This window comes from Pituophis catenifer, unplaced genomic scaffold, assembly GCF_029215685.1.
Source record: "Pituophis catenifer annectens isolate HBS135680 unplaced genomic scaffold, rPitCat1.0.hap2 SCAF_2, whole genome shotgun sequence".
Classification (NCBI taxonomy): domain Eukaryota; kingdom Metazoa; phylum Chordata; class Lepidosauria; order Squamata; family Colubridae; genus Pituophis; species Pituophis catenifer.
The window spans coordinates 3,748,847-3,757,804 of record NW_027256882.1 but is presented as its reverse complement, the minus strand read 5'-3'; positions in this window follow the sequence as shown (position 1 = coordinate 3,757,804).

The window sequence follows — 8,958 nt, the reverse complement described above, 5'->3', positions numbered from 1 at the left end:
GCAGTGTTCCAATGTTTGAGGGGCTGCCACAAAGAGGATGTGGTCAAGGAATAATGGATGGAAACTTATCAAGGAGCGATTCTACCGAGAAATAAGGAGAAATTTTCTGACAGAACAATCAACCAATGGAAGAGCTTGCCTTCAGAAGCTGAGGGCGCTTCGTCGCTAGTAGGTTTGAAGAAGAGATTGGACTGCCATTTGTCAGAGCCCCCTGCTTGGGTGGGGGGTTGGACTAGAAGAGCCCCAAGTTCCCTTCCAGCTCTCCTGATTTTGATTTTGAATCCTCAATCCATCCTGGTGCTTTTTTGCTAAGTAGGAGGTTTTAAAAGAAAGATGAATATCAATGGAGATTAAGGTTATCGTTTGCCTTCAAAGTGATGTGTGGATGCCAATATTTAAGTGGTACATTTCAAGTAACTCGCTCTGATGAGTATTGCCACTAGAGCAGAGTTGCAGGCAGAAATGCAATTAGTCCTGAATCCCTTACTATTGTTTCAGCTTTTCTTCCTTTGCTTACTATTGTCAATCTGCCTTTCCACCCTGCTTCACATTATGTAACACAAGTAACAACTGAGAAAGAAAACCATAAGGAAAAGGGGTTATAGTGATGCTGAATTAGAAAATGCAACTCATAGGCTCTTTCTCCATATTTTGTGGTGATCTTTCCTTGCCTTCCCTCGTGTTGCCCATCTCTGGATTCATACAATCTTATCAATACCTTTTATAAAGTGAAGTCTCCAGAACTGGACACAGTATTCCAAATGGAGTCTCACTAAAGCCCTATGTAGAGGGATAGGAGCTCCTTTTTGCTGAGGGTGATACATCTGGTGATGCATCTCAGAATTTTGTCTGCCTTCCCAGCTGCCTGGCCACACTGCTTACTTATGTTGCAGTTATCCTTGTTTCAGTGCCATGGCAACTACTTTCACAGAGTTTGTAAAAGAAGGGAAGAGAAAGCAGTGGTAGGGATATATGGATGCATATTAAGGTCCCATAGGTAGGCAGCCTGCTGGCCAACCCAGGCAGTCCCTGATTTACAATAATTTATTAAGTAACCATTTGAAGTTCCAATGGCAATAAATGATGGCTCTGACCTCCTCCCTCCCTCCTAAATTAGACATACTCCAGGATATGAGAATGAAAACCACTCTGGTGTGCTAACATTGCAAAGGATCAATCAAGAAGGAAGATCTTTGGAAAGCAACGAGGTCCAAAATATCATGAAAATAAGAACTACAAAAAATTACTTCAGTCCTTCCTGATGAAACACACAGAAATGTGAATGGGAACTTTCTCTGGGATGTCCAGATACCAAAAATAATCCAGCCTGCCATCAAAGGAGAAAATGTTTCACTCTCGGTTGAAATGAGGGGTCCTTGGTGGTCTCTGAGCTTGATTGTGTTGTTGTAGACCTTTCATTAGTCAAACGAGGGAAGATCCTCAGTGCACCAACCAACCTCAGAGGGCACCAAGGACCCCTCAATCCAACTAGTGTCCACTGTGTCAAATTAATCACTGTGTCAACCAGGATGAATGTAGAAGCAAGGAACCTTTTTCGGTCAAAACCTCTTAGGATGTGATGGAATAATGACAGATGTCAAGGTAGACTGCATGCAGAAAGCTTTAGGGTGAACAATTTACCTTTCTAGCAAGAGGCCAGAATGAAGAGAAGCTGAAACATGCGTGAGCAAAAGATACTTTTCAAGCATTAGGGCCATATTTTTGTTTTTTTATGGTATGTCGTAACATTACGTAACTTAGAATTAAGTAACTGTAGTCATGTAAATACTTGCTAAAGATACATAAAATTCTCAATGGAGCCATCAGCTTTTCTTGTTTTGCATTTGCTTTTCTTTTTCTCTTTTCATTTATGGTCTAATGATATATGCCTGCATTCAATTCTCCAAGGAGTAACTATAATAAACTTAAGCAACAGATGGGGACAGACCTGGCGAAAGGGGAAAATTTGCAGCTTTTTTTAATTATTATTTTTATTTATTTATTTTTAATTTCATTTATATACCGCCCTTCCCCGGAGACTCAGGGCGGCTTACAATGCATTAAGCAATAGCCTTCAAAGTTTTGTATATTTTTATACAAAGTCAGCTTTGTATAAAAGCTTTGTATAGGTGTATATACCACCTTTGTATAGGTAGGGAGTCCTGCCCCACCTCCCACCTGTGCGGCGTCAGCCTACCCTAGCCCAGGGCTGGCTAATTGTGGCTCTTTTACAACCTGTGGACTTCAACTCCCGCCTAGCCCATTCTGGGGAATTGTGGAGAATTCTGGGAGTTGAAGTCCACAAGTCTTTTTTTTTTTTTTTAATTGGAAAAGTTTTACAATTACATTTTCTCCCCATCCCCCCCCGTAACCCTCCCGAACCCCCCCTAACCCACCCCTCCCCCCCCCGGACTTCCACAGAATATAATCCAAATCAAAATCCCCTTTTTATAAAACTTGAACCCCTCCATCCCCAATATATTTTTCATCTTCACAAAATTCAAATATTTCTATCTTTATATAACACTTTCAGTTAAAAGCTATCTGATACTTCCTAGTTTGATATTTGTTCTGCCGATAATCTATCCACTTTTTCCACTCCCATTCATAAGTCTCTTGTGAGTGATCTTTTAATCTTCGCTTTTGAAATCTTCGCCATCTCTGCAAAACTGGCCATCTTCAAAGTCCATTCCTCGATAGTGGGCACAGCTTCATTTTTCCAATATTGACCTATCAGTAATCTCGCTGCTGTTATCATATACAATATCAACTTTGTTTCACCCAGTGTAAAACCCTTAACTATACCCAATAAAAACAATTGTGGAGAAAACTGAATTTTTTTCTTCAAAACATTCTGCATAACCCACCAAATTTTTATCCAAAAAGCCTTCACTTTCTTACAAGTCCACCAAATATGATAATATGTAGCATCTAAGCAGTCACATCTCCAACACTTTGGTTGAACATTAGGGTACATGCACGACAATTTCTTAGGATCTAAATGCCATCTATAAAACATTTTGTAAAAATTTTCCCTCAAATTCTGCGACTGTGTGAATTTAACCTTCTGAACCCAAATTTTTTCCCATGTTTCCAACATCACTGGTTCTGCAAAATTTTGTGCCCACTTAATCATGCAATCTTTAACCAGTTCAGTTTCTGAATCCCTTTCTAACAAAACATTATATAACCTTTTAATATGCATTGGACCTTTCTCTTTTATATGTCTAACCAATTCCTCCTCATGCATCATTATACCAGTTTTTTGGTCCTCTTTCCACCTCAGTTGAAGTTGATTATATTGTAACCAAGTTAGATTAATCCCTTCATCCAACAGTGTCTCTAATGTCTTCAGTTGCCATCTGCCCGCATCTGTAAAAAGAACTTCTTTATATAACCCCCCCCCGAGTGACATTATATTTGTATTCCACATAATATGACCAAGATCCAGCCATAGCGGTATTTTGTAATCCCATTTGAATCGGTGCTTCTTCCAAACTCTCATCAAGGAGTCTCTAAGTATATGGCTTTTAAATACTTTATCCACTTTGTTTTCATAGAATAAGTAAGCATGCCAACCAAATTCAAGATCAAAGCTTTCTATATTCAATATTCCAGTCTTTTTCCTTCCAAACCAATCACTCGCTTGAGTCAAGGCTGCTGCTTCATAATATAATTGTAGGTTTGGAAGTTTGAGACCTCCCCTTTCTGGAACATCTTGCATAATTTTCAATTTCACTCTCGGTTTTTTCTCGTTCCAGACAAACTTATTCAATCCACTTTGCCATTCTTTCAATTGTTTATCACTTTTAAGCACCGGAATCATTTGAAACAAAAAAAGAAATCTTGGCAAAATGTTCATCTTAACTGCTGCTATTCTTCCAAGTAAAGACAGCTGCAGTTTTTTCCAAGTCTCTATATCTTTCTGTACATCATGCCACAACACCTCATAATTATTTTGAAACAATTTCATATTTGATTCTGCAACCTGAACTCCTAGATATTTAACCTTTGGTACAATCTCAAAACCTGCCCTCCTTTCAAGTTCGTATTTTCGATCTTGTGTCATATTTTTAACTATCATCTTAGTTTTTTTCTGGTTCAGTCTAAATCCTGATACTGTACCATAATCTTTTATAATGTCTTTCATCTGGATTATTGTTTCCATCGGCTGTGTTAGGGTAACAACCAGATCATCTGCAAATGCCCTTATTCTGTAGTCCTCTTGCCTTATCACTATACCTTTCAAGGTACTCGAGTCCCGTATTGTATTCAACAAGACCTCTAGTATTAAAATAAATAACAATGGGGATAACGGACAACCTTGTCTTGTTCCTTTCTCAATATTAAAATCTGTTGTCAAATTTCCATTAATAATAATCTGTGCCTTTTGTTCTTGATAAATTGCTGAAACCACCTGTATAAATTGATCCCCAAAGTCCATCTTTTTTAAAGTCTTTAATAGAAAATTCCAATCCACTCTATCAAAGGCCTTCTCCGCATCCAAGAAAACCAGCACTGCAGGGATCTGTTTGTTCTTCTCAAGATATTCCAATAAATCTATAACTTGCCTTACATTGTCCTTCATATATCTGCCTTCTATAAATCCCGCTTGATCATCATGAATCACCTCTTGGATAACTGGCATCAACCTGTTGGCTAATACTTTTGCATATATTTTATAGTCATTATTCAGAAGAGATATTGGTCTAAAATTCTCAGTTTTTTTAGGACCTGATTGCTCTTTTGGTATCAAGGAAATGTAAGCTGTTTTCCATGATGGGGGTATTTTACCCCCTTGTTGTATGTTACAAAATAAATCTCTAAGATGTTCAACCATTTCTGCTTGCAAAGTTTTGTAATACACCACAGTTAAACCATCCGTTCCAGGAGCTTTAGCTGTTTTCAGTTGTTTAATTGCTACAATAATCTCCTCAGCTGTTATAGGATAATTCATTCTCTCCTTTTGTCCATTAAGTCCATTCTGCATATCATCTTTAGCATATTAGTTAGTGTAATAATCTACAAAGACTTCTTTAATTAATTTTTGTTGAAAGATTTCCTTCCCTCCAATATCGATACTATCAATAGTCCGTATACTCTTCTTCTTCCTTAGTGTATAAGCCAACCATCTGCCCGGTTTGTTAGCATTACAAAATGTATTATGCTTCGCATATTGTAAATTTGTTGCAGTTTGTTCCGCCATAAGCATTTGAAATTGATCTTTCAGAAGTTTTATAGCACCACGTATTCTTTCATCTGTTGGATTTTTAATAAGTAGCTGTTCTTTGTTCTTTATTTCTCCTTCCATTTCAGATCTTTTCTTTTGTCGATTCAGTTTGTGTTTAGAGTTCATATGAATGAGTACCTCTCTCATATACGCTTTACTTGCATCCCACACAATTTCAATAGGGGTACCCTTATTCAAATTCATTTCAAAAAATTCTTTCATCTGCTTTTTAAGTTCTGTTATATTTTTTTCGTATCTAAACAAATTTTCATTTAATCTCCATGATCTTCTCTCAATCTTTCCCATCTCAATTTCTATCCATACTGGGCTGTGGTCGGTTAGAATTCTTGGAAAAATCTTTGTTCTTTTTGTCTTTACAAGTAAATCATCTGATAATAAAATAAAGTCAATCCTAGAAAAAGATCTATGTCTGTCTGAAAAAAAAGTAAAGTCCAATTCTTTTGGATTATGTATTCTCCAAATGTCTTTTAATTCTAAATCTTCTTTCATGTCAAAAAAAGTCTGTGGTAGTCTAATCCTTGACTTCACCAAACTCTTTTTATCTATTTTAGAGTCAATTACTCCATTCCAATCTCCCATGATTAAAATAGATCTATAGTCCCATTGCAATATTTTGGTATGCAAAGTTTTGTAAAAATGATCCTGTTGTTGATTAGGAGCATAAATTCCAATCACTAGAATTTGGCCACTTACTGTGTTCAGTTCAATTGCTATGAACCTGCCACCTTCATCTACTTCTATAATTTTAGCTGACAGTCTTTTATTTATATAAATAACCAGACCATTCTTTTTTTCCAAATTTGAGGCTATAAAGTGTGTTCCTAGTTTTGAATTTATCAAGTATTTTTGATCTTGTGTTCTGACATGAGTTTCATGTAGGCAAATTATATCATTATTAAATTGTCTCAAATATGTGAATAATTTCTTCCTTTTCTGTGGTAAATTTAGTCCATTCACATTCCAAGATAGAAACTTAATCGTCATGTAGACTTTTTTGAAGCAACGAGCAGAATTGCCGAATATCTTCCGAAGTCTTTGACTTTGCTCCCCCCATGGCTTCACATTCTTGTGTAGTACTCTTAACTCCCTTCTTATATTGTTGTGCCTTAGATCTTTCCTGTTGTTGCTTTTCTTTAAGTTGCTTAGAAATTGCTCGAGTTACGCGCTGGTCTTTAGCTTCAGCCATCCGGACTAGGTCCAAAGCCACATCTCTTGTAGTCAGAATCGGAGAGGGCTCTAACAGGGGCTCCTCCAGAAAACCTCCTGTAGCACCCTGCATTTCCGCTGCCTCTGGTTCCACCTGCTTAAGCTGCTCTTCCATCTCTTGCTAAAGTTGCTTCTCCTTGTCACTCTCCTTTATCTCCAACACAGTGGATGTACGTGGGGATGGTGAGCGCTCTTTAAGAACAGTAGAATAGAATTGTTCTGCCTTCTCAACAGTGTTTAATCGATATCTTTCTCCATTGTACCTCAAAATTATGCCAGTTGGGGCATCCCACCGAAATGGAATTTGTTGTTTTTTTAATTCACTAAAAATCCAAAATCTTTTCTATCTTTTAACATCTTGGGTGGTAGTTCTTTATAGACTCCAATCTGAGCTCCCTCCACTTGCACAGCAGAGAGAAAAGACTTTTGCAGAATATCATTTCTCATTCTTCTATCTGTGAAATATATCACCACATCTCTAGGCAGTTGTCTTTGTCTGGCCACCCACGAATTCACTCTGTAAATTTTGTCTATTTTGTAAAAAATCTCTTCAGGGTTAATTTTTAACAGCACAGCCAGAGCATCAGCACAAATCTGTCTCAAATCTTGTCTATCATTCTCTTTAATACCTCTAAGCCTTATGGCGAATTCCATGGACCTGAACTGTATCATTGTAATTTCGTTTTCAACTCTCTGCATTTTATTATCAGCATCAGAAATTTTGTAATCAGTATCCTTCATTTTAACATTCATTTCTGATTTAAATTCTTCCAGCTTGGAATCCGTTCTGATAATTGCTTCTGACAGACCAGACACCACAGTCATTAATTTATTAGTCACCTTGTCATATTTCTCTTGAACCACCTTTTTAATTTCATTAATCTCCTGCTTAATTTCCTGTTGTAACTTTTGAAATTTATCATCCAGAGCCTGAGTAATAAAGTCTTTTAAACTTTCAAAATCAAAATCTTTTTTCTGGCTCTGCTGGCTGGGAGGCTGCTGCTGCTCAGGTTTACGTGTGGGGGATCCCCCCCCCCTGCTGCCTTTCCTTCCTGTTTAGGCTTGGAAGCCATTCTGCCACGTAGGCTAGCTTTTCTGAAAAAGGAGATCCTTTTTCCTTTTCCACCACCACAAAGTCCTCTAAAAAAATCCCCCAGGTTTAAACAAATTGGGGATAAGATTTAAATTGAAGCAAGCTCAGACTTATTTTAAAAGAATTTTTCCTCTTTTCTTTTTCCTCTTTGTTACAGACAGCGCAACTTTGTAGCTAGTTGAAATAACTTTAGAAATCCACTCTCACTTTCAGCTTGTTAACGCTGAAGCCAGGTGCCATTTTCCAAGCCGCTTTCACTCACTCACGCTTGTGCTTTGAATCACAAAATCACAGAAATAATAATACTTGCTGTTTCGAGGTTTGGAGGTTCAAGTTGTTATCTCCCACTAGTTATTGGAGTTAATTTTGTTTAGCTTGAAAGGTTGCTGCAGCCGACTTGCTCTGCGCTGGGCAGAGTCGTCCCACGCCGTCCAGAGTCTCAGCGAGTTGAAAGGGAGCCGCGCCTGTTTCCTCCCCAGTAATGACTTTCTGGGGGCTCACAGGGGCTCAACCTGCTCCTCGCCCACTCTCTTCCTCAAATCCTTCAGAATTGGGAATTTTCAAGCCGCTTTTTGAATCGAAGCGGCTCTATAGGCAGCGGGGCTGGCGGTCCAAAAACGGGACCGTCTATCGTCGGCGGCAAGCAAACCAGAAGTCCGAAGTCCACAAGTCTTAAAGCTGCCAAAGTGGGAGACATCTGCTGTTACATTGTAGAATCCTTTCAAGCATGAAGATGGCCAAGTATCCTCCTTGAGAGACAACACTTGAACATCAGGAGGGCTGTTAGAGGGCAGGGCTACATTTGAAAATTTTTGCATTTTTGCAGGTGGTGCAATACGATCTGGTGTCTGCAATGGACAGCAAAATCCGGCTTCTTCTCTCCACTGTAAGTGCGGCATTAGGATTCCACCTTTGTATATTTGCGGCACAAGGCAGGCCTCATCTCCTGCCGCTTGGGACTCGGAGCGGTAAACAGTGTTTGGTTCGGGGAGCAGCCAGATTTTGCTCTTCATTGCTCTCTCGGCCCCCTGTAAGCTCTCGTCTCTCGAGGAGCACTTTCTGAAGTGGTGCGGGAAACTTTGGTTGGGCTTCTCGAGGGATGAGAACTTGCAGGGGGCCAAGAGAGCAATGGAGAGCAAAATCCGGATGCTCCCCGAACCAGACGCTGTTTACTGCTCCGAGTCGGCAGGAAACGAGGGCTGCCTTGCACCGCAAATATACCAAGGCGGAATCCTGATGCTGCACTTACAGCAGAGAGAAGAAGCTGGATTTTGGTCTCCATTGCAGACACCAGATCGGCCCCCTGCAAGAGAATGAGAGAAAGTGGGGGAGAGAGAAAGAGAATGAGGGAAAGAGTGGGAGAGAGAGAAAGGGAGAAAGAGAATGAGAGGGAAAGAAAGAAAGAGAG